The sequence below is a fragment of the Crocuta crocuta genome, unplaced genomic scaffold (assembly GCF_008692635.1).
Source record: "Crocuta crocuta isolate KB4526 unplaced genomic scaffold, BGI_CrCroc_1.0 scaffold95, whole genome shotgun sequence".
In the NCBI taxonomy this organism is placed as follows: Eukaryota; Metazoa; Chordata; class Mammalia; order Carnivora; family Hyaenidae; genus Crocuta; species Crocuta crocuta.
Genome location: NW_027530971.1, coordinates 1,784,127 through 1,811,059, shown reverse-complemented (window position 1 = coordinate 1,811,059; position 26,933 = coordinate 1,784,127).

Below are 26,933 nucleotides of genomic sequence, written 5' to 3'. Positions count from 1 at the left end.
TAATAATATATTTTATTTAAGCCAATATAACCAAAGTGTTGTCATGTCAACACATAGGCAATATTAGATAGAGTATTAATGAACTATTTTGCTTTTTTTTTCACATTAACCCTTTCATATTCAGTATGGATTTTCTACTTGTAGTAGGCCACATTGTGTATGTTCAATAGCCACAGGTAGCTGGTACCTACCATAGTGGGTGATATGGACTCTGCCCCAACATTGGTTAATTTGGACATTGTTACAGCCTGGAAGATGAACCCAGGCTTGGGGAGCTGCCATTCTCTGTGAGGACACTTCTGATGGGAGGTCACTGTCCACCAGCCCCTGTCTTCCCCTGGAGACTAAATCAGCCTGCAAAAAGTGTTAATTATAGTTTCTCCTGGGCCAGTCCGTGTGCTAAGAATTTTATAAGCATTATCTCATTCTATCCTCAGAATAATCTGAAGTTCTTTTATTACCTCTGGGGCATAAGAAGTTATGGCAGCTGTCTAAGTTCAGAGAGTCGCTAAGTAACAGTGCTGGCATTCAAAACGAGCTCTGTCTCTCTTCAGAGTTTGAGCTCTTACCTGCTGTGCTAAACCCCCTTCTCTCTTGGTCGTTGGACATGGGGACTTGGATGTCTGCTTCTCTCTCAGAAGCTGTCCTGCAGGCTGGTCAGCTCCTCTTCTAGCCTTGCCTGTTCCTCATGTTCATGTTTACTCAACCTTCTCTGCTGACTCAGCACAGACACCCCAGCATGCTCTGCAGCTAAGTCTGACAGGTTATGGTGGTAACAAGTCTCTACTGCATGAAGTCCTCAGAAAAACTGATCTCTGTGGCAAACCATGTGAAATATTTCTCTCTTCTCTGTTTGGGAAAGTTAGTGAGCCCTGAGTTTCTGGCAGGCTTGCAGCTAATGAACACAAGAATATGGAATTAGAAAACACACCCAAAGCCGGTTGCTTGGCTAATGGAGACATATTGCACGTCTCAGGAGCTTGTCTCCTGTCTCTGGGGACTGGGAGCCTCTCGTGTTAAACAGCTGGTTTAGCACAGTGTCTGCCCTGTGAGCGGGAGCAGTGGAAAGCTCTTATGAAGAATCCTTGGGGACTGGAAGAATGTTTGCTATGAGATGGATTTTTCTTGGTGCAAACACTCCCAGCCGATTGGGTTTTCTCCTGGGAGGGAAGAAGGATTGGAGAGAGGTGCACTGAGGATGCTGAGAGTGATGAGTGGGCTCGTGCACCTTTCTTAACCTCTGTGGGCATTCAGTGTGACAGGACATTCAGCTGTGTGCTAGCAGCGTTTCCTTCTTGCCACAGGAATAAAATACAATCTCTGTTTTGAGCCAGCTCACTGAGACCTGGGGGAAAAAAGGAAGCCTAGGATGGTGTCAAGGTCCCGTTTGCAGGATAGTGTGTGGCTTGAAACTGCATGACCTTTAGGGCTAGATCAGCAAGGAGATGTGTGTTCTTGGGTAAGTCACTTAACTTTGAGTGTCAGTTTTTCCACTTCTAAAATCAGGGTTCAACTTTAGGGAAATTGCTAGGTATACGAAAGTGATCAGCACATCCCTGGTTCATAGAAGACACTCAGTGTATGCTAGCTTCCTTTTTTCTGAGAGGGAGGGCAGCCATTCAAGTCCTTATGTTTGAGGGGCAAGAGGGAAGGTGTTGAGGAGAAGTGGCTAAGTTGTCCCCACACAAGTGAAGTTTTGGTTTGGGCATTCACCAACTCACTGGCTTCCTAGATTCTGATATTTTCTTAACACTCTTGATTGAGTCTGAATTAGGTTCCAGTCATTTCTCCCACAGACCCCTGTACTTTCTTATCTGGTATTTGCTGAGTTTTATTGAGTGTGAGTGCACTGGATTGAAAAATATCCCCTCAAAATTCATGTCTACTTGGATCCTTCAGATATGACTTAATATGGAAATAGGGTCTTGCAAATGTAATTAGTTAAGGTCATACGGAATTAGGATGGGTCCTAAATCCTATAACTGGTGTCCTTATAAGAAAGCCATATTAAGACACAGAGAAAAGAAGATGATGTGAAAATATGCAGGAAAGAAGGCCAGGTGACGACAGAGGAAGATATTGAAGTGGTACAGCTACAAGGAATGGCAAAGATTAATGATAGCTACCAGAAGCTAGGAACTACCAAATACCACACCAAAGCCTTGAAATTTATAGAGGAGGATGGTGCCTGCTATCAGAATTCTCCCCTGGACCAGCCCTCTGTAGATTCATATTTCAACTCAGAGAAAGAGCTGCAAATAAGCACAAACACAACTTCACTACGATTTTCATAATACTTCTAATTATAATGGAACTTGTAGGACTTCCCCTCCACTTCTGCACAAAGGTAGGTTGACTTAGGTATCTTAAAGACTTAATGAAAACAAAGTGCTATTTGTCAACTCCAGAACTATATATAGCACATTAGTGGGATTTTTGGTGGGTCCATGGGAGGTGTTTCAATGGTATGCCCTAGAAACAGTGTTAGGGTGCCTTTACATGGCTCTGAAGGTGATGGACATAGGGACATTGGGACGTGGTTTGGACCAGGAAGGGAAGATGACATGTATGTTGAGAGCAGACAGAATAAGAGAGTAAGTGCATGTGAGATAGCTCTCAGGAGACTACTGGGAATCAACAGGCAAAATGATGAGGGTCATGCAAGAGTTCATATAGTGTTAGGAGAACTAGTAGAGTCAGACCTACTGAAGTGTGTGTATGTGAGTGTGTGTGTGTGTGTGTGTGTGTGTGTGTGTGATATGCAAAAAGGTGATTTTATTAAAGCATGGGGACAGGACTTGTGGGCAGAAAAAGCTGCCCTGCTGAAATATTTTAATGAGAATCCAAATTTTTATCCCCTAGGCTGGTTTGTCGTCAGGACACGCAGGCTACATTGACAAAAGGAGCTAGACAATCTCTTTGAGGCTGAATTTATTTGCAGGAGAGAGTGGCATGAAGGAAAGGGTATGTATATGAAGAAGTTTTGAGTGGAAGATTTGAAAGAAGGGAGACAATATTGGGTCTTGAGACCACTAGGTCTATATGGACCAGCTCTGGACTATATGAGAGAGGCCTGTTTTTCTCATTTGTGCACAGAACTCAGCAGGGTCTTATTGCACTAAAGACTGAAGGAGAACTTTTGTCACCTCAGAAGACAATAGCTTTGGGCATCATCCTAGGCTGTCAGCACCACGAAATGCCCATTATTCACTCAGAGAACAGCAGAAGAGTATCTGAGAGACCCGATGCTCAATGAACATGACATATGACCACCTCCAGAATTTTCAAATTTCTCACACATTCTTTAGCTTGGTTTTGGTCAAATCAGCACTCTGGGAAATGTGACCCAATGAAATGTCATGGAATTTAGCCAACACTCCTCAAAGAGTTGAGGTAGATGGGGAGACAATTTCAACCTCTCTCATGTAGAGTCCACCTTTAACAGATGAGATGATTTTATTATCATGGATTAGGAGTGCATTTAAGAGATACTTGCCTAAGAAAAAGAAGAGCTGCTGATCAACCCTAAAACTAATGTCACCATTTTGGATAGAAAAATCAATTTTAAACTCATTCTTAGTGAATAATCCTATATAGAAAGTGGCATAAATAGTATACATTTTGTATTTAGTTTCTCTTGGTGAGTGCACAGGAAGTTGAGTTGTTTGAAAGTATAGATATCACATATATGTGTGTACATGTATGTATGTGTACTTGTATATGTACACATGGGTAATGGGAACATTACACTTGCTTTGAATTTTTCCTTACCCCTAGGTCTCATTATTTTGATGCTCCTCCTCTTGCCCTTGCTAATTTATTTTTAATCAAATTGTTTTTGATGTAATGAAGTTGGTCTACATTGGAGGACACAGATTTTACCTGCCACTGCCACATTTCAGTAATATTGCTGAAGATATTGCTCATTATATCATATAGTTTTTTCTTCATGAAGATTAGTGGGTAAAAGTTCTCCCTGGTTTCAGCAAGAAGGATAGATGATGTTCTTTTTGGGGGAAATATCTGATTTGGTCTACTTTGTGGATACTGTGAATCTTCTGCATTGTCAGTCTTATTTACTTTTTATCACTGGTTGCTAAGAAGCTCAGAGCCAAATTTTAGTTTCATTTCTATTGTGACATATAGGATTTGCTGGTTTGTATTCAATAAACTAATATTAGCCCTAATCTATTCTTATTTCTTCTTCTATGTGCTTCTCAAGTGATTTTTTAAAATTCAGTTTATCTGGCAATGCTGCATTCGTCATTATGCGTTACCTTAAGTACCTTTTGGGAATCAGGTAGAACTGTAAATAAACACATATTACAATTTTGAATTTAATTTTTTTCCGTTTTTTAAAAAAATTTTATGTCTTTATTTTATTTTGAGAGATAGAGACGACGAGTGAGTGTGGGAAGGGCAGAGAGACAGGGAGACAGAATCTGAAGCAGGCTCTGGGCTCTGAACTGTCAGCACAGAGCCCAGCGCGAGGCTCGAACCCACAAACCATGAGATCATGACCTGAGCCGAAGTCGGACGCTTAACTGACTGAGCCACCTAGGTGCCCCTACAATTTTGTACTTTAATCTTTGCATGGAGGAAAAGGTAAGGATTCAGAATTAGTAGACACAACTCACCTCATTTCTCTAATTCTCAATTTCCTCATCTATAAAACAGAGCTCACAGTAACTTCTATCTCTCCAGACTCTTGTGAAACCAAATGAGACAATGGAAGCAAAAGTGCTTTGTAATATTATTTGTAACAGTAAAACCCAGAAACTGATCCTCTTTTCTGTGAAAAATTATGTGTGTTATACCTATAGTTTGAATATAAAGTAGTACTGAAGGCTTATCTGAGATAGGAGAATTCCTTGCCCCAACCCTTTCTGACTGCCAAGAATGATCTCTCATAGTAGATGCAGCAAAGACAATGGTATTTCTTAAATGCCTAATGATCCTCTACTCTCTGCTCTTATTTAAAATTAAGCCATTATCTGGAAACTCTGTGTGTGTGTGTGTGTGTGTGTGTGTGTGTGTAGGAGTGTGTGTTGAGGGAGTATTTACGAACTGGTGGGCTTTAGTCTAGGGAGATCAAGAACCAAGACAGCCTTGGGGTGCCTGGGTGGCTCAGTCGGTTAAGCGTCCAACTTTAGCTCAGGTCATGATCTCTCGGTTCGTGGGTTCAAGCCTCGCATTGGGCTCTGTGCTGACTGCCAGCTCAGAGCCTGGAGCCTGTCTTCGAATTCTGTGTCTCCCTCTCTCTCTGACTCTCCCTTGCTAGCACTGTCTCTCAAAAATAAATAAAAAACAAAACAAAAACAAACAGAAAAAGAACGAAGACAGACTTACCATTGGCGAAACCCTGGAATGTGTGTGCATGGTCTTTTCTCTAGAACTGCTTGATTCTTCCAGAGAGAAGAGAGAGATGGTCAAAATGTCTGCTTTGAACTTTTTAGATCACTGACCTGTGGGGACTATAGTAGGTCAACATGTTTGTAAATGGCCTGTTTCAGTCTTGCACTGGCCCCTACTTTCCACTGGGGAAAAGTCTGGGGTCTCTCTGAAACAAATCTCTGTTTTATCACTGTGGAGGGTGAAGTAGGAGGAATTATCTGGCTGCCCAGAGTGAAGGGTAGGGTCCCATTCCTCTTCATACAGACTTCCAGCTAAGCCCTCTTTTATTTTTATATTTCAACTCCCTCCCTTAAGTTCTAAGCTTCCCTCTCCTTCCCTCGAGGGCTCCTGTTGGGGAAATTGCCTACTAACCTCTCATGATTTTTTCACCTAACTGTAGGCACTGAGATTGTAACTTACTTTGCTCTGCTAAATTCTGAAATCTGTTGAATTCTTCCCTTCTGAAGACTTTTTTTTCCCTGTTCTCCTTGTCCTTAGATGTCCTTTACCCATTCCTTTACTATCATTTTAGTGAGAGGAAGAATGAAATAAACCTAGCATATATAACTATGAGTCCTTTTTGAATTTCCTCATGAATGTATCACTATTTAAAAATTTATAATAAACTTTATTGCGGTGTAATTTACATACAATAAAATATACCCATTTTAAGTGTATAGTGTGATAACTTTAGACAAATGAATATAGCTATGTAACTACCACAATCAAGATACTTTTGCTGAAGGAAATCTTGTCATTTGCAACAACATGGACGAAACTTCAGGGCATTATGCTAAGAGAAATAAGTCAGACAGAGAAAGACAAATACTGTATGATATCACTTACTGTGGAATCTAAATCTAAAAAAAAAAAAAAATCCAAATCACAGAAACAGAGTACATGGTGGTTTCCAGGGCATGGGGAAAATGAGTGAAGGTGGTCAAAGGATACAAACTTCCAGTTATAAGATAATATGTTCTAGGATCTAAAGTACAGCATGACTTACCATTAACTATTTTATATCTGAAAGTCACTAAGCAAGTAGATGTTAAAAGTTCTCACCACACACAAAAAATGGAGATTATGTGAGTGATGGATGTGTTAACTAACCCAATTGTGGTCATTAATTTGCTGTATATATGTATATCAAATCATCACATTGTACATACTAAACTGACACAATATTATATGTCAATTATACCTCAATAAAGGTGGGGAAGTGGCACTGGGTGGCTCAGTTGGTTAGGCATCTGGCTCTTGATTTCGGCTCAGGTCATGATCTTGCAGTTGGTGGGATCAAGACCCATGTTGGGCTCTGTGCTTGTCATTATAGATGATAAATGTTCTATTTTTTGTTTAAGAAATCATAAGAGGACTTATGTGGGTTGTGGGATTGTGAAGAATTTTTTTAAATTTTTGTCTTTGTATTAAAAAAGGATACATTTACAAAAACATAAAATGCAAATCAAATATAATGAAAGTACTTTGTAAACTGTAAAGTGTTTTCCAAATATTACTTAAAATTTTTCTATTTTGATCAGCTCACAGATAACTGGAAATTGACTGGAGGTGAGAGATTTTGCTAGGGAAGGGTGGTCAGAGGCCATACCAGAAAGAAGGGGCTAAAAGCGGTAATAGCATCAGCGAGATTCTCAAGTCAAAATTTACCTTGTTTTTCCCTTTGGAGAAAGGACTAATTAGAGAAAAATTGTTACAGAACTGTGTGAGGAAAGCAGCCTGCTTAGTCTCCATGAACCCTTTAATATTTGGAGCAGAAAAGAAAGATCGTCATCTCAAGGAATAAGTGAGAATGTATTACAAGGTAACTTGTTCATATGGTATTTCTCCCATCTGTTAACAACACAAATCCAGGTAATCTAATTGTTCAACAGCAATAGCCATAAACAGCAACGTATAGATATGAATTAGGAAAGCTTAAATTAAGAGTCAGTCTTATGGATATGAACAAGACTAGGAGCTTGACATGTCCGTAGATCAGGAGGGAATTTTCAAGTCCTTGAACTTCAATGCTTTAAAAGCATATACGTCTTTAGGATGAAGGAAATTAATAGGTGGTTGCAATTATATGACATATAAGTTTCTTTTTCTTTTAAATTCCAAAAATATCACCTTAAACTTAAAAAAAAATNAGATCATGACCCAAGCGAAAGTCGGACGCTTAACCGACTAAGCCACCCAGGCGCCCCAGTTAGCATGTATTCTTAATGGACAAGAAGTATGAAGAGACTAAGTGGCAAGAAACAACACTACCAACCTGAATGCTAAATCTAGTTTAGGAAGAATTGATAACCATATTCAGGTTGTTGTGGGAAAATGGAATAATTAAAATTCACTTTACTCACGGGGCTTCGCCCTGAAGCTTTTTTTTTCCTTTTAGGTTGAAAGAAAAATGTAACTGGGTATTTAATATTTCAGTTTATTGAAAGTATGTCGTAACTCGGAATTCTGATAACTCTGGACATTAAAAAGGAGACAAATCAATTGTAGGAGCAAGGGTGTTGATGTAAGCCCTACTTTAGGGCCTGGGGCAGAGGAATATATATGTTCATTTAGAATTATCTCATTGGAGTTAATGATCCAGTTTTTACTGTAATCCTATTCTACAAATCTTAGTGTTCTTGGTCTTTTTTCGCCCCCCAACCCTTGACCAAGAGAAATAAACACTGGCTGAGTGGTCAGAGACCTAAGACAAATGACATACATAATAGTCTTACTTGCCTTTGAAAGACAGGTTTAGCATGACACAAGCTGTTTCCCACCAGGGAAAGAAAAAAAAGAAGCAAATGGAGGCCAACCTAGTTTCAGCCTTGAAATTCTACGTTTTCAGGTAGTTTTTTGATTTCCTTTTATAAAGGGACCTGAAGAGCAAACGCACAGTCAATTGGGAGATAGTGGGTTTCTGATTAACTGAGTTTCTACTTAGTCCCATCTTACCAAGGTAAAAATAAACACAGAGCCAACATTTGTTGAGTAAGGGGCTTGGGATGTTTTTTGTAGTTAGACTACAGGGTTGGGGAGGGGAGGGAGAAGGGGGAGAGCTGAGTTAAAAGAACATTGGCCCAGGCCTCAGGGTACAGTGGGTTTGTTATCATAACCATTACCATCACTATCACCATCACCACCAAAGGTTTGTTTTGGTTGTGAGTTTCCTCTTTTACTTGAGGAGCCTGGGGGAAAATAGTAAGGGAGGAGTTTGGTTCATTCTGTTCAAGCTACTTAATGTTTAACTGTGTCTGCAAATGCTCTGTAACTATAAGTCTTATGTTAGTTTGAAGTGAAGATAAGAATAGCACTAGACTAGGCTTCAGGAGGCTGGGAATTTGAGTGTAGGCTGGGTCAATGACAAGCTCGTCCTGTGATCTTGGGTAAGTCTTCTCATCTTGGTTTCAGATTTCTTTTTGTGGAATATGTATAACATAAAACTTATCATTTCAGCCCTTTTTAAGTGTACAGTTTAGTGTCAACATACATGTTGCTATGCGATCATCACCATGATCCATCTCCACACCTGTTTCATGTTCTCAAACTAAAACTCTATTCTACTAAACAATAACTCTCCATTCCCCACCACCCCCAACCCACAGCAATCACTGTTCTATTTTTTATCTCAATGAACTTAACTGCTCTAGGCACCTCACTTAAGTAGAATCATACAGTATTGCTCATTTTGTGTCTGGCTTATTTCACTTAGCATAATGTCTTCAAGTTTCATCCATACTGTAGTATGTATCAGAATTTCATTCCATTTTTTCAAGGCTGAATAGTCTTGCATTGTATGTATATCCCATTTTGTTTATCCATTCACCTGTTGATGGACATCTGGATTGTTTCTTCCTTTTGACTATTGTGAATAGTACTGCTATGAACATGAGTGTGCGAATATTAGTTTGAGTCCCTGCCTTCAGTTCTTTTAGGCATAAATCCAGAAGTGGAATTGCTGGATCATATGGTAATCCTGTGTTGAATTTTTGAGCAACTGCTATATTGTTTTCCACAGTGGCTGCACCATTCTGCATTCTCTCCAGCAATGAATGAGAGTTCCAATTTCTTCATATCCACCCCAACACTTCTCATTTTCTTTTGATGTTGTTTTGATAATTGCCATCATAATGAGAGTGAAGTGGTATCTCATTGTGGTTTTGATTCACATTTCCTGAATGATAGTGATGTTAAGCATCTTTTTATGTGCTTATTGACCACCTATATCTATACCTTTTTTGAAGAAATGTCTATTCAAATCTTTTGCCTATTTTTTCATTAGGTTGTTTTGTTGTTGTTGAGTTGTGGAGTTTTTGTTTTAGATATACTGGATAGCAATCCCTCATTAGGAATAGGATTTGCAAATATGTTCCTCCATTCTGTGAGTTTTGTTTTCACTCTTTAGACTGTGTCCTTTGATGCACAAAGGTTTTAAATTTTGAGGAAGTCCATTTTATTTCTGTTTCTTTTCTTGTCTCTATTTTCAGTGTCATAGCCAAAAAAATCATTGGTAAGTTCAATGCCTTGAAGGTTTTTTTCCCTATGTTTCCTTCTAAGAGTTTTATGGATTTAGTTCTTACGTTTTGGTCTTTGATCCATTTTGGGTTAATTTTTGTTTATGGTATAATATAAGGCTCCAAATTCATTATTTGTGGATGTCCATTGTTCCCAGTACTATTTGTTGAAAAACCTATCCTTTCCCCCATTGAATGGTCTTTGCATTCTTGTCAGAAATCATTTAACCATATATTTGAGATTTTACTAATGGGCTTTCTATTCCATTCCATTAATTAATATGCCTATTTTATGCCACTACTACACTGTTTTTATTATTGTAGCTTTGTAGTAAGTTTTGAAACCAGGAAGCATTAGTTTTCTAACTTTGTCCTTTTCTAATTTTGTTTTGACTATTCAAGGTCCCTTGAAATTCTGTACATTTTAGAAAGAGTTTCTCCATTTCTGCAAAATCATCACTGGGATTTTGATAGGGATAGCAATGAATCTATAGATGGCTTTGAATAGTATTGATATTCTAACAGTACTGAGTTTCAATCCATAAACACAAATGTGTTTCCATTTCTTTATGTGTGTGTATTTTTATGTTTATTTTTAAGTGAGAGACACGGAGTGTTAGCAGGGGAGGGGCAGAGAGAGAGGGAGACAGAAAATTCAAGGATAGCTCCAGGCTCTGGGCTGTCAGCACAGCTCCTGAAGCGGAACTTGAACTGGTGAACTGTGAGATCTTGACCTTAGCTGAAGTTGGATGGATAATCTATTGTGTCACCCAGGTGCCCCTGCATCTTTTCATTTCTTTAGCAATGTTTTGCAATTTTCAGTTTACAAGTTTTTCAACTCTTTGGTCACATTTTTCTTAAGTATTTTATTCCTTTTATGCTGCTGTAAGTGGAATTGTTTTCAAAATTTCATTTTTGCATTGTTCATTTTAGTGTGCAGAAATGCAACTGATTTTTGTAAATTTTGTATCTCACAACTGTGCTAAACTTACTAGTTCCAACAGTTTGTGTGTGTGTGTGTGTGTGTGTAATCTTTAGGGTTTCCTACAATAGAATCATGTTGTCTATAAACATATAATTTTACTTCTTCCTTTCTTACTTGGATGCCTTTTATTTCTTTTTCTTGCCTGATTACTCTGGTTGCAACTTCCATACTATTTTGAATAGAAGTGGTAAAAGTAGACATTGGTGCCTAGTTCCTGATCTTAGAGGAAACACTTTCAGTCTTTCACTGTTGAGCATAATGTTAACTGTGGGTTTTTCATATATGGCCTTTATTATGTTAAGGTAGTTGCCTTTATGTGCCTAGTTTCTTAGTATCTTTATCAGTCTCAATTATAAATATTTATTTTTGAGAGAGCTCACGAGAGAGCCCGGACGCACATGCACGTGTAAGTGGGGGAGGGGCAGAGAGAGAGGGAGGACAGAGGATCCGAAATGGACTTTGCTCTGACAGTTTTGTGCTGACTGCAGTAAGCCCGATGTGGGGCTGAAACTCACAAACTGCGAAATCATGACCCGAGCCAAAGTCAAATGCTCAACCCAGGCACCCCTCAATGTTTTATCTGTAAAAATAGGAGGTTGAATGAGGTGACTCATTTAACATGGTGAACATGGAAGTGTATTGTTAGATGACTTTTGATACATGACTTAAACTCTTTAAGTCTTGTTTTTTTTTTTAATGGAAATAAAAGTACCTCCTACACATGGTTATTGAGTAGAATAAAAGAAATGATGTATGTTGATTCCCTAGAACACACAGGAGTGGCTTATTAAACGTTAGTTACTTGTCCATGACATTTTGAAACTCAGAAGGAGTCATTTAACATCTACCTCTGTTGGTCTCTGGAAAAGTTGCTGGGAATACAGAGCTAACGAAGACATAGCACTTGTACCCAAGATGCTTACTCTTTATGGGTCTCTGATCTTTTCCAGATCTAGTCATCTTTTTTTCATTCATTAATTTACTCACCAAATACTTTGGAATGTCTACTATAGATGAGACAATAGAACTAGGCACAAAGCCAGGTGCTGAGTAGCCAACCATGACCCTCTCTACCCTCCAACAAACACACACACAAAGACATGGTCTTCACCTTCATGAGATTATAACCTATATTCAACAAGTAAATATATATTTTTGAATTGTGCAAGGAGTGGCCAACCAGAAAAGGTAGTATGTACAAGGTCCATGGTGGGAGAGGACACAGTTTTTTAGAGGCACTGAGAGAACACCAATGTGGACAGAACATTCTAAGTTACGGGGAGGTGGTTCAAAATGGTGGTAGTATAAGGCAGAGGCCAGGGGAGGAAGTATGGATTTCACTGTAAGTTCAATGGGAAGCTGGGGAAGGTTTTCCAAGTAGGGTTTGTTACATGGTCTGATTCATATTTCAGGAGGCACACTTTGGTTCTTGGATGGAGGATGGATTAGAGGGATCAAGAGTAGAAAAGGGAGTTAAGACGAGAGGACCTTGGGTTAGTTCAGGGGAGAGACAGCAGTGGCTTGGTCCAAGTATTTTGTCCCAGAATAGGATTTCTGGTTTCTGGTTTGAGCAACTGGAGAGATGGTGACCCACTGAGTTCTCTTCTTATAAATAAATATTTAAGTCAGATGGACACACTTGCGGTCATCATTACTGGAAAATGTATCTCTTATAACTTTGGATTAGTTGTAGCCCAGTATTGGATTTGTTCTTAGAAGTGTCATAAAACTCCCCTTCTGTAAATCACTCAAGCTTCCCAAGATGTTTCTATTACAACCTAAAGTAAATTCAGTCGTTCATTCAATAATTATCTACCAGTATTATTATAGGTGCTGGGGATATAGGAGAGGAAGAAAAAACACAAATCCATGTTCACATGGACTTTATGTTCTACAGACATGTGGCAAAGATTTATGTTATATGTGAGTTTCCCTAAGGCACTGAATAGGCTTCAAATATTAACCTTTCAATTTCTTTTACTTTTCTTTCTTCCCCCCCTTCTTTATTTCTTTTTCTTTTCTTTTGTTTTAAGAAAATGATAATTAGTAAGCACTTGTACTTAGGAAGGAGACCAACTTGGACTCATATTTAAGTACAACCATTTACCAGCTCTGTGACCTTGGTCAAGACACTTCATTATCTCTGAGCTTCAGTTCCCCTTTTTGATTTATGGGGATAATAAAGAAAAATCTGACTTTGTGGGGATTACACTTATACCTAGAGAAGGGTTTATCAAATTGCAGGTGCTCAATAAGTGTTAACTATTATTATTATTACTAATTGATTTGTTATTGACATTCTGGGTTAGATCTCTACAGAGAAAGCATAGCCCAAGTCCAAACTTTCAGATCATTGAGAAGGCCCAGGCTGTTGTAAAAACAGCTTGACATGGGGTTATGTGACATTTCTTATCCTTATGGCCTTATGAACAAATCACTTCATAAGTCTCAGCTGTAGTTTGCTTCTCTGAAAATTGGGGACAGTAATAATCTGACTCACAGTATTTCTGTAAGGGTCAAAGAAAAAAGTCATTGGGGTGTCTCCCATAGTGCTCTAATCATTACCCCAGGGATCAAGTAAGAGCAGGGACTCTGCAGCTATACTTGCTGTGTTTACAGCTTGATTCCTGTGCTTACTAGATGATGAACTTGGGCAAGTTACTTAACCCATGTGCCTCAGTTTCCTTATCTGTAAAAAGGAGATTATAGTAGTACCTACCTTACAGTGTTGTTTGAAGTTTAAATGATTTAAGATATGTAAAGTGCTCAGTGCTTGGCATATACAAGCACTGTATGATGGCTACTATCATTAGCATTATAACTACTATAACTGCCTTGGCTGTCCTGTACCATATAAAACCATTTATAATCTGTTCTTCCTCCTGGTTAAGTGAATGAGGCCTTAAGAAAAGAGAAAGAGCCCCCACCCACAGCCTTAAATTCCCTTACTGGGGATGCTTTCCCATCTCCTCCTTGTGGTGACACCACCTGGAGGGAACAGCCCGCCCCCCCAACATCATGGCTCCAGCAACAGACCCCGCCAGAGATCTGAGCAGATGTTTCTGCTTTTCAGACCCAGGCATTTCCTCTCTTCTAGGAGCACATGCCAGCACAGTCAATATCTGGAAACCCGCTGCTTCACAGTAGGGCTGAGGACTAAACTGGTACTTTACTAGAAAATGGTAATAAAGCAATTTGAATTGCTTTTCATCCTCCTTGCTCTTAACGGCTTTTAGGTTCATATGAGACCAATCAATTAATCCTGCTTCAGAGCTACAGGAATGGGGTGTTTTCCAGCCTGTGAATAGGAAATGGGCCCATAACAGAGATTTTTTCCAGCGCTATCCTGAGGACCACCCTGAGCCTGGTGTCTGGGGCAGTAGTGAGCAGACGTGCCCACTTAGGTGGTACCATATTCTTGCAATCTGACTGGCTACCCAGGTGCTAAAGGATCGCCTATGTCCTAAAGGCAGATCAGAACTATGATTATACTTTGCTTTGTACATTCCCTTCTTCACACTCTCACCTCCTTCAATCCCAGGTTTCTTTCTTGGAGAGTTAATAAGGAAGACACGATGATTCGCCTGGAAGGAAACTGTTGCTCCAAAAAAAGAAGAACTGCCTTTTCTTTCCTGGCCAAATGCCAGGTGGTTCACCTGAAAGCTTCTTCCCTCACCTTCCGGAAACTTTTGACCCATGTCAGCACCACCAGGGTCATGCTCAGCACACAGTAGTTTTCAGAGAGTAGTGGGTGAAATTAATTAAAATTGAAATGGAATGAAAACTTGGAAAGGGTGGAGGTTAGGGTGGATTCGCCCCCCACCCCCCCGCCCCGTTCTCTTCATGACCAAGTATTGAATGTTATCCTTTTAGGAATTAATTCCTTTTTTTAAAAAAAATCCGAGGACCAAAAGACAAATGGTAAATCTATAAATGGAAAGTGAAGGATTGAAAGTGATCAATGCAGGTAGACTGACTCATTGGCTGCCATGCAGACAAATTGGTGACGGGATGGATTGATATCTTTCCCTAGTTGTGAAGTCAGTGTGGGGGATTTCTCCATCTCAGCACAGATTTTTGCCAGAAGTGGTCTCAAGACCTCAAGTACAACTTGTTTAGACATTTTCCAGTTGTAATTTTTTTCTAGGCTGTTAAAAATATTGACTTTGACAGCTTTAAAATGATGGCCTCAAAATTGGAATAATTTACATTCTGGAATTAAGATAATTCAGGCATTTCTGCTGGCAACGACAGAGTGTAGGAACCAGTTATATAAATCCCAGATTTGAGAGAGACTGAGCCATTAGCATAGATTGGTCTGCTGTGGGTATTCAGAGCAGTCACCTTCCCATGTAAATGGATCTTTATGTCTCTCCCAGGCAGGCCCAAATTCTGAGCTATTTTCAGAGCTTTCAGATCAGGTGATGTGCAAGAGGGTGGGTGAAGGCCGCAGACTCAGGCCCCACTTCTGTTGCTGGCCTCTTGGTGTTCTGCAAGAGAGACAGAGAAGGCCTGGGGGAAAATTCTAGCCACTGTCTGGTTGTTGTGTGTTTACTCTAGATGTTCTCCCCTTTAAATCCTGGGTCTCAGTCTCAAGGAGGCAACATAGAAGGCATTCAGACCAGCTCAGTGGGCCTGGCCCTGGCCCAGTACTCTCCGCCAGATTCCAAGCACACCTGCTAAACAGATTCCTTTCTCCCAGCACTCTGCTGACATTTTCAGCTGGAACCAAAGTCACTCTCTTGGTCCATTGCATTCCTCTGACTGCTAACTGGATCATCTGTCTATCCCATTCCTCAGGAGCTGCTCCTTGATTGTGGCTGGAAACACCTAAATCAGGAGAAAACTAGATCCAAACCCAAAGGCTATGCCTGAGAAATGACTGAGTGGTAATCATTCCTATAGGGAAAAGTGAAAACAAGAGCTTCCCATTTAGAGTTTTCTTTCTCTTTTGTGCCAGGCACATTCACACTGGTCATATTTAGTCCTCCTTGAATTTTTCTGAGGTGTCATCCACAATTTGACATATGAAAAAACTCAATAAGCTAAGGAATTTGCCCAGAGACCCTTGACTGGTGACTGGGTCAGATGAACCCCAAATCTGCGGTTGGGATAGTTCACTGTCACCTCTAGCAAAGATGTAGATGACGGAGTCAATCATGTTCATGTAACGCAGCAGGTAGAAGAGATACTAGAGGTGAGAAGGGCCTCTCTCCAATCTGTGGGGTGTGGGTGTGTTTGAGTTCAGATCAGTGACAGCATCACTGGCCTGTGGAATTTTATGGTGGGAAGGGATATTAAAAGCCATCTTTTTTGGCTCTTTAAGTAACACAAGGCCTGAAACCCTTTTTTCCCTCCCTCCCTCCCTCCCTCCCTCTCTTCCTTCCTTCCTTCCTTCCTTCCTTCCTTCCTTCCTTCCTTCCGTGTGATCATTTATTTATTTTGAGAGAGAGAACGCAAGTGGGGAAGGGGCAGAGAGAGAGGGAAAGAGAGAGAACCCCAAGCAGGATCTATGTTGCCAGCATGCAGCCTGATGTGGGGCTCAATGCCACAAGCCATGAGATCATGACTTGAGTTGAAATCAAGAGTTGTTTGCTTAACCAACTGAGCCACCCAGGTGCCCCAAGGCCTGAAACTCTTAAGAATATGGCAAGTGATTCTTAAATGGGGATGACTTTGAACTTCAGCAGATGTTTGCCAATATCTTGAGACATTTTAAAAAATTTGTTTGTCAGGGGTGGGGAGAGGGAGAAGGAGAGGGAGGGAGAGAGGGAGGGAGGGAGAGAGGGAGAGGGGGGAGAGGGGGAGAGAGAGAGAGAGAGAGAGAGAGAGAGAGAGAGAGAATTCCAAGCAGGATCTACACTGTCATTGCAGAGTCTGACTTGGGGCTCCGTCTCATGAACCATGAGATCATGACCTGAGCCAAAATCAAGTGTCCAACACTTAACTGACTGAGCCACTCAGGCACTCCTCTTATTTGTCACAGCTTGGATGTGAGTGCCAGTAAGATACAGAGGCTAAGAAGGTTGCTGAACATCCTAGAATGCTCAGGACCACCACATCTCCTCATCACAACAAAAAATTATCTGGCTTAAAATGTCAGTAGTGTCAAGGCTGAGAAACCTCGATGTACGTGAAGGCAAAATAACAGAAATGCAGCTAATGGAGATAATTTGGAGCAAGGGCCTTGCTGTTATAGCCAGAAAAAGGAGGCCCAGAATGAGAGTTACTCACCCTTGATTGCACAGCAAAATTTTGGTAGAGCTAGATCTACATTCTATTTGATATTGAAACATGAAATATCTATACAATAAACAGTGAAAAATTATTTATAAATGCAATGCATTTATAGAAAAATGTACAAAGAATATTGAGTCACATAAATGTGACCAGGCCTGGTGATAATATGTATCCTGCATTTGTAACTATTAAAAAAAAATGAGAGGAAGATACTGCCCAGATATAATTCTTATTTAAACTAGCTCAAACTCTCATAGCTACAAAAATAGTGGGGGAGAGGGAGGGAGGCAAACCATGAGAGACTCTTGAGTGCTGAGAACAAACTTAGGACTGATGGGGGTGAGGGAGAGGGGAAGGGGGGTGATGGGCATGGAGGAGGGCACCTGTGGGGATGAGCACTGGGTGTTATATGGAAACCAACTTGACAATAAACTATTTTTTAAAAAAACACAATAAAGTATTTAATACCAAAAAAAAAAAAATGGGAGAGCTTAGAATTGAACTCAAAGGCCTTTGGATTGATTAGCCTGGGCCTTAGGTTATTCTATGACTGAAGAGCTGCGAAAAAAAAGAAACTTAATGTCCTTGTATGTGAGAAGTGTAAGATATTTGAACATTTTAGACTGTGTTACACTCATCTACATTTCATATACCTTTTGAATCCACTGCTATAAAGTGAAGGGTGCTGTGTCTACCCCTGTAGCTACTTCTGTTGGGTGTAAAAATTGTCCTAAAATTTGTGGAAGATAATTAAGCACTATGTATGAAGACCCATCCTTTGATGCAGTGATTTTACTCATTGGAATCTGTCCTAAGAAAACAATCAGAGTTGCAGATAGATTTACATGCAAAGATATTATGCTAATAATAATGGCTGGGATTTATCGAGCTCATACCATATGTCAGACTTTGTGTTAAGTGCTTTACATGTATCATCTTATTTACTCCTCATAACAACACTATGAGGTGACTATTATTCTCATCTCTATTTACACATGGAAAATGGAGCTTAGAAGAGTCTTAGTAATTTGGCCAAGGTTACTTGCCTGCTATGTGATAAAGGGGATTCAAAGAGGGCAGCCTGATTCATAGAGTTTCTTCATTTTAATGACTATGTGATACTGACTGATAGCAGGAAGTCACAACTTTAATGGGGAAAATTGGAAAGAACCGGGATGTCTAACACTAAATTAGTGCCCTGGGTTAGGTGAATTATGACCTGTTTCCCTCTTTTGGTGTCTTGACCTTAAGTTATCTTGACTGTACCTTCCTTGAGTAACAAAGGCATCAGACGTAGACGTGCTTAGAGGCTTTGCACATAGTTTATGCTTGGGCATAATATCATTTAGAGCTTAACTCTGGTCACAGGAAGGAGAACTACAGCCGACTGGAAATCAGAGAGACCTCGGTTTGAATTCTAGTTTGGCACATCCTAAAAGTTCAGCCGTTGATGAGCCACCTTTCCTTCACATTAAAATTGGGAAGTCACACCCACCTCAAGCGGGCTGTGTGGAATCCTTGACTTGCAGAAGCTATTGGCTGCATACAGTAAGTGCTCACGGAGTTAGATGACTGGAACTAGGCAGCAGTGGAGCCCCCTACTGGTTAGGAGACAGAGGAGCAAGGCCTGAAGTCCTCTGAGGAAAGTGGATTCCTGGCTGTACTCTGCGATGAGGAAGTAAGGGAAACCACCTGAGAACATTGCATTCTTGTGGCCAAGTCCTGTGAGCATCTTTAGAACAATGTAAATAGGATAATGGGCTGTGGGGATTTACCCAAGCAGGAAAAACAGACTCCAAAAATCCAGAGACTTGAAAGAGAGGTCTCTTTCTTCTGTGGAAGCCCTGGCTGGTCATTGAACCCAGGGTGGCTATACATTTGAGGGGAAGAAGGTTGAAGAGGCTTGTGTAATCAGGGACTAGCCTCTGACAGCTGCCTCGGCCTCAGACCAGACTTGCTGGTCCCTAACTCCTGAGAATGGATCTTGGGATATTATTGCAGTGACTGGACTTCCATTTCCTGGTCAGCCCCAGCATAATCTTAACTTTAAAGGTGACTCAGCTTGGGAAAGGCCAGGACTGGGAGCCCTTATCATAAGGGTTTGACTCACAGAGTGTGAGAGCCAGAGGAAGAGTTGGGGATAAATCATCCCAGCCACCTCCTCCATTAGGGACCCAAGAGAGGCTTAAAATGGAGAAGGGACTTATCTACTATCCAACCAGCTACTGAGACACAGTGCCAGAACACCATCCCAATGGATGTTGACCTAGAGTCCAGAAGATTTTGCACCTTAATGTCGTTTATGTGCAATCTTGGAGGATCTATTTATTAAATTCTGTGTCTTTATTTAAGCATTTAAGGAGTTTACAGACTCCTGTGCACTCAAAATGTATATGGTGAACACAAAGAAGTATACATCCATCCTGTCAGCAAGTGCTGGCAATTCTAATCCAGAAATGTCTCTTGAATCCATTTCCATATCTCTAGTTCATATCCCTATTTTGGATCTTTGTAAATATCTAATGAGTTATCCTATCTTCTGTAATCACTTCTCTCTTTGGACCTTTTATCAAGCCTGCCACCAGAATAAGTTTTCAGAAATCCTTCCATGATTCCATTGCTTACTGGACAAACTCAAACTTCTTTAGAGCACACATTCAAGGCCTTTTATAATCTGACCCCAACTTCCCTTTTCAAACTCCTGTCTAACACTTCTGCCTGCCCACACATGATACACTCTAGTCACACAGGACAATTCATAGTAGCTGCTTTGTGCCACATGCTTTTTCCCCACAACAGCCCCTCTGGCTAAAAGTCCCATCTTTTGTGCTCCAGCTCAGTAAACTTTTGCTCATCCTTTAAGCACAACTCAAATTCCACCTTCTTTATGAACTCCTCCTTCATACCTCTTCAGGGAAAACCTCTCACCCTCACTGCTCTGTTTTCCAGTGTCCTACACATAGTTGATCACAGCTCTCAGATTGTTTGAGGTGAGTCAGTTATTTGTCTGACTCTCAGGGGAGGCTGTGAGTGAGCATTTTCACAGCACAGACTGTGTCTGTCTCATGCACTCCCAAGTTCTAGCAGAAGGCCTAACACACAATAAGTGTTCAATAGGGTTTTCTGATTTAATGAATAAATTATTGAATTAACATAAATAAAGTTATTTATTGCTTGTCAGTTGTCCTGTTAAGCAAAATATCTAGATAGATGTTCACCAAATCTGGAGGGTACATTTGGGATGGCCTGATATAATTATAGCCTATGAAGGACAGAGAAATTTGCATGGCTAGAGAAAATATCAGTTATTAAAATATAGGTCCTAAATAAAAATCATAAGGGAAGATGCTTTGAAATTCAGGTGTGAAATAGAAATGGAGCTGCTTTTCATGTGGGCATCTCTGCACTGCATACTCAGGGTAATTGTGATGATTTCTGAATGTGGTACCAGGGAAGCCAACTAGAATGTAATGAAATGTTTAAGTGAGGCTGATGAATGCCAAAGTGTTGGTTGTAACATGATGTGCTCTAGGCAGTCAGTATGGGAGAGCGTCTTTTAATCAAAGAGAGCTTCTTGAAGGAGACACACCTTGAGACAGACTCCCTTCCACCATCACCACCAAATATGGACCAATTATTTAATCCCTCATGCTTTAGATGTAGTATTCTAACTTACATGTGTTGGAACACACCTCCTGTGTTTTAAACTTTTATGTTTTAAGACAGTAACTGTTAGGGAGACTTGAAGTTCTTGAGTCAGACTGATAAAAAAAAAAGTTTTTTTAATGTTTATTTATTTTGGGAGAGAGAGAGAGAGAGAGACAAAGTGTGAGCGGTGGAAGGGACAGAGAGAGAGAGGGAGACACAGAATCCAAAGCAAGCTCCAGGCTCTGAGTTGTCAAGACAGAGCCCGATGTCAGGCTCAAACTCACAAACTGTGAAATCATGACCTGAGCTGAAGACAGACACTTAACCAACTGAGCCACCCAGGCGCCCTGAGTCAGACTAATCAGAGAAGAAATGAGAGCTATAAAGTTTCAACGTGCATTTTCTTGGAGCTTAAATGTGACCCTCAAGTGATTTAATTGATAAGAGTCTTTCAAGTCCTTATCCTTGTCATCTGCTAATGTTTTATATTTGCCATAAGAGATACAGGAATGGGTTTAGAAGATACAGATGAGAAATGACTCGGGACAACTGGTTGACTCAGTCAGTTGGGCGTCTGACTTTGGCTCAGGTCATGATCTCACAGTTTGTGGGTTCAAGCCCCATGTCGGGCTCTGTGCTAACAGCCCAAAGCCTGGAGCCTTCTTTGGATTCTGTATTTCTCTCTTTCTCTGCCACTCTCTGCTCATGCTCTGTCTTTCTCTGTCTCTCAAAAATAAACATTAAAAAAATTTTTTTAAAAGGATGAGAAATGACTCCATTAAATTTTTAAAAATTATGATGTGTTTTTAGGGGCTGACATCCCTTACTAAAAAGATTTGGATTAAACATTATCTTCATCTGTCCATTTAGACCTGTTTTTCATTTGCATGTATGGGTAGAAGCAGGCTGTATTGAAATTCCTGAGAGTAACAGAGCACAGGATGCTTTCACATTTGCCATCTTCCTGTATCTAACTAACAACCTGGGATGGAGGACTTAATAGACCTATTTTACAGATGAGCAGTCTGATGTACAGAGAGGTTATGTAGCTTTCTGGAAGAAGTAAAGTGGCACAGACGAGACATAATCCTAGATTTTGTGACTTCTATTGTAGTGCTCTTGGATGGGTCATAGCCTGGGGTTTCCATCCTGTCTCCACCACCTCTACTAAGCAACATGATCTGGTGGTGATGGGTAGCAGTAGAGAATGGGGAAAAATAAGGAAGAAGGAAACGTAGCAGAATCTCTAAGAAAGATGCCTATATTCCATTTGGCTGATTTCTATCTCAGAAAGAACTCTGGATGAGAAAAGAAAGAAAGAATGTTTTATATTATGAAACTAATGGTTCAATCTTTAAAAAATTGAATGATTGCATCATAAATAATATATAACATATCAAGCCAAAAATGCTTGTTCTGTAGACTTGTTTATTCAGCTGCTAAGATATATATCCTGGTCCTCTTCCTCTTTTTCCCATTAAAAAATATATTTCATTGAAAAAATGCAACATCCTTTTGACATAAATTCTGATGGAACTTTTCAGAAATGTGAAACTTCATGAAAATAGAGAGCCTCTCCACAAAGGCTTGCGAACCAGCTGGTTAATATTTATCTCAAAGAACAAAAGAGGATGTAAGGTGAAACTGTGTGTATTCGGAGTAGGGTGGAATCTGGAGGTGTGGATACTAGTTCTCTTTCACTAATTGGCTGTGTTACCTTGGGTAAGTTACTACTAACCCTTTTTGACCTAGACTTGCCCCATTGAAAACTGTGCTATTTTAACTGGAGGATCATAGATTTCCTTTCTTGATCTCTGGTGAAAATATATTGCAGCCCCTGAGGGCTGGAGAGGTCTTCAGAGTTCATATTTTATAACCTATTGCCCCAAATGAGCACTGAATGCCCACTGTGCTACTTAGAGATTTTCCTGGCACTTTCCTTAAAAGATGGAGAAGGAAAGAGATTCCACAACTTGCCTTTGTAACTCAGTCCACTGTTTAGCAACCCCTCCCATTTACTAGGGTTCTTCCTTTTACACTGAATGTTGTAGAAAGCTTTAAAGAACACACACACACACACACACACACACACACACACACACACACTCCTGACTGCAGAGGACTATTCAGATGCAACAGGTGCAATGAGTTATAGATCTTACAAAGAGCACAAAGAAGCACCCAGTCAGCAGGAACAGCGGTTGCCAAGAATTTAATTCATCAGTACAAATCCAAATTTACAAAGAACTAATCCCACATAATGGATAAAGGACAAAAAAGAAGGATTAATGGGGGAAAAGGGAGTTTCTGAAAATTCACATCTCGAGTCCACTAAACTCCTCATTTGGCCTGCTTCATTTTCCTTCTTTTCCCAAGACCTTAATTTATTTTTCTTAAGAAAAATAAAGTTGACCGTGATGAATAGTTGCAACCTAAGAACATGTGTGTGCTTGACGGCTCTGAAGTTGGTCTGAATGTGTCTGCGTGTGGAATAACGTTTGTGTTGGGAATGTGTGAAAATAATGAATCCCTTCCTCATGACTTGCATTGCCCTTACAGAGAAGGGGCAAAAATCTGTTTCTTCTCCAATGAAAAGAAACCTGCTTTCTCTCAGCCATGGGAAGAATATTCCCCTGGTGACAATCCAAAATGAAAAGCTCAGTCAGCCACCCAACAATATTCTCCTCAAGACTCACTATCGCTTCTTTTCTGGGTAACAGTTCCTGCCGAGGTTGGAAATCATCCTGGTCTATCAGTTTTAGAGAAAAAGTTTACAGTTTTCCCCTCCCTTCCCCCTGCCCCCTCCTGCAGTGGCTGTACCTTGGGGTTGACCTAGTTTAAGAGAAGAATGACTTTATGACTTCTCAGCAAACACCCCTGCCTTGGTCTTAGGGAATTGGCTCTTTGCTTTCCCAATATTCTTTTCAATTCACATTGCCAGGCTTTCTTACTCTTTGCTTGTCTTAAAATGCTTCTCTCTTAGGAAGCCCCATTTTCAACTTTTCTTACTTCAACCTCTTCCATTCATTGATCTCATTCATACCCATGACTTGACCCCCAAACCTTCATCTCTCATCTTAATTCTTCTCTCAACCTTCCAACTCTATATGAAATTGGGTAATTAAATACAGCTTTCTAAATGTTTTGTGGCCACATCAAGAACAACTTGTTCTAAACTGAATGTATTATTTTCCTCTTTAAACAAACACTACTCTGTCCAGTTGCCCAAAGGGAAGGACTCAGGTCTGTATTCACCCTTACTGGAAAGTCACTTTCCTTCTTACTTGTCTTGCTTTTTTACTTTCCCAAATCTTTGCTAGGTTTTCCACCTCTTTTGTATTCTCATGCACACTGAGAGTGTGCTTTTAAATTAATTCCTTAATTTTCATTTATTTTTGAAGAAAAATCTGAAATATGCCAAGTGTGCATTCTATTGTAATTATCTGTTTAAATGCCTGTCTCCCCCACAAGAGTGTGGCATTTTTCTTTGTCATATCAAGCATCTAGTATAGTAGTTACTGTTGGGTCTCTAAATGATGCCCAAGGGCAGACTCAACCCTTTGGAAGCATTTGGTTGGGACTGCACATGTTTTTGTTTTGTTTTGTTTTGTTTTGCTTTGTTTTTTGAAAAAGGAATTGTCAACCTAAAAAAATTGAGACGCTTTATACAAAATCTGTTTTTCAAATTTTCTTTGAATAATCAAAATGACCAATAATGCTTAAGCCTCATTCTTACTCAGCAGTAATGCATGGGGGCTGAGGAATGAGTACTAGCATTAAACATGGCATGTCTGTTCCAACGTGCCCATCTCTCCACCCAGTGATCTGCAATACTCAGCCCACTTCTTCACATGTCACCTACCTCACATGTCACCAGTAGGCATTTGGGTTTGTGCTTTCTATTGAAGTCCAGAGTAGGTACTCAAAGATGTTTACTGAATGAATACTGTGCTGCCATCTGTAATCCAGAATTTCTGAATGATACAGCATCTCAAATATTTCCCAGTCCCACATTCCTATTAGATGTCAGAGTCTTTACAGCAGGTTTGGGGATTCATTTCAGCTCCCCCAAAATTACCGCAATTGCATGCAAACCTTTGGTAAGAACCAGTTCCCTGACTTCATAAGAAGTTCATCTCTTCATAGGCAGTCAGAGAACTCAAATCGTTGAAAAGGTTTTTCTCAATGGAACAGAAATCAATTAGAGATCACCATAAGACACATACCAAAGGGTTGAGTATTTTTAAGTGTTTGGAGGAGCTAGAGATCCCATCAGTTTGAGAAGGGGAAAGGATCATGAAGGCTCTTTGAAATTGGAGATACTTAAAATGGACATTGGAGGAAGGTTAGGATTTTGCCAGAGGGGGTATGAGGAAGACAATTCCTGAGGAAGAAAACACATTGGCATGGCAAGTCTGGAGCGCACTGCTAACAGCTCAAGTGGTCCAGGTTGGTATGTGAACAGAGGACAGAAGATGGAAGGAATAAAGCCAATAGGTGAAGGGTTGGTGAGTTCCAAGGAAGGGTCCAACTTCCCCAGGCCTTTCTTCTGACATCTACTTATTGCTTATTTTCATTTCTAGCATTTCTAGCATCTTCTCACTGCCCCAGTTTCTAGTTTCAGTTGCCTCCCAACTGCGGTGCAGGCGTAGCTGCCTTGGCTCATCCCCATTGTGCACTTCCTTGCCCATCAAGGCCAGGACAATCTTCCTAAAATAACATTCTGATTAGGTATTATTAGGTAATTCTTCTGTCAAAGCTGCCTGCTTTTTTTGTTTTGCTGAATTTTAAACCCTTTTCCCTGAGATGCAGTGATGTAACCCATGCTCTCTGCCTAAGTTTATTTTCTACTAGTTTCCCCACATTCCTCACTATGTGTAAAATGGACTCCCTGTTACTGTGACACACATACACACAGAAGCTCAGGCGTTCAGTCAGAAGACCTGAGTGTGAAATTTGCCTTCAGCTCTTACTAGCTGAATGGACTTGTATAAATGAGCTTTTGGGGGTGCATGGCTGGCTCAGTTGGAGGAGTGTGCAACTCTTGATCTTGGGGTTGTAAGTTCGAGCCCCACATTAGGTGTAGAGATTACTTAAAAGCAATCTTACAAAAATAAGCTTCTGAACTGAATCTTAGTTTTTAAGTATTTTAAAACAAGGGTTTAAAACAGCCAATTGGACAAGATTTTTGAGATGACTGAGGTCAGGTGGCTTCTATTCTTTGAAGTGCTGTTGACCTCCCCAACAACTGAGCATTCCTCCTCTCAGCCCATGCCTTGTCTAGAACTTCCACACATATCTTAACAGACTTTGGTCCAGTTATTTGAAAACAACAGTTACCTTTTCTGAACATTAGTTTTCATGTGTCAGGCACTATGATATTTTTTTTTTTTTGCACATAATACTATCTATTTAGCCCTATCAGGTATGGATGATTAGTAACCAATTTATAACTCTTTGATGGTAAACATCATGTCAAATTCTTTTTTGTATACTGCTTGCTTAGTAGAGGACAGATCCTCGTGGTAGGCAGACTTCTGATATGGTCCCCAAGAATCTCACTGTCTGGTGTCCATGCCCTATATAATCTACCCCCTTTGAATGAGGGCAGAAACTTAATATGTTGGATATCACATGTCTGTGAATATGATAGATGTTGCTCCCATGATTAGGTTATGTTATATGGTCAAGGTGGATGGATTTTAATGGTCTGATGACTCCCTGGGCTGCAGGTAGGGTTGTGAGGCATCTGTCTACAGTTAAGAGTTGAAATAATGGCAGTGCCAAGCTTGGCAAGAGACAGGGTATAAAGAGAGAAGAGAAACATAGGTAGAGCATTGTCCATCACATCTACACTCATGAAAGAGAGGAAGAATTCCTGGACAAAAAGAAATGGAGGAGTGGCCTGGCATAATGTATTAGCCCAGCAATGAATAAAGTAGCACTTAAAAAGTTATAAATTACCCATCACCCAGTGGTTCCTAAATTTCTATTAATTTTTCATCCTTTTTATTTTCCTCGATTATCACTCCTAGCAATTAAAATGATTTTTGAACAATGCCATATTTTGCAAAGCATTTTTTTATTTATGTCATCTTATCATGTGTCAATGAGTTAGGTTTTATTATTATTCCTGTTTTATAAGTGTGTGA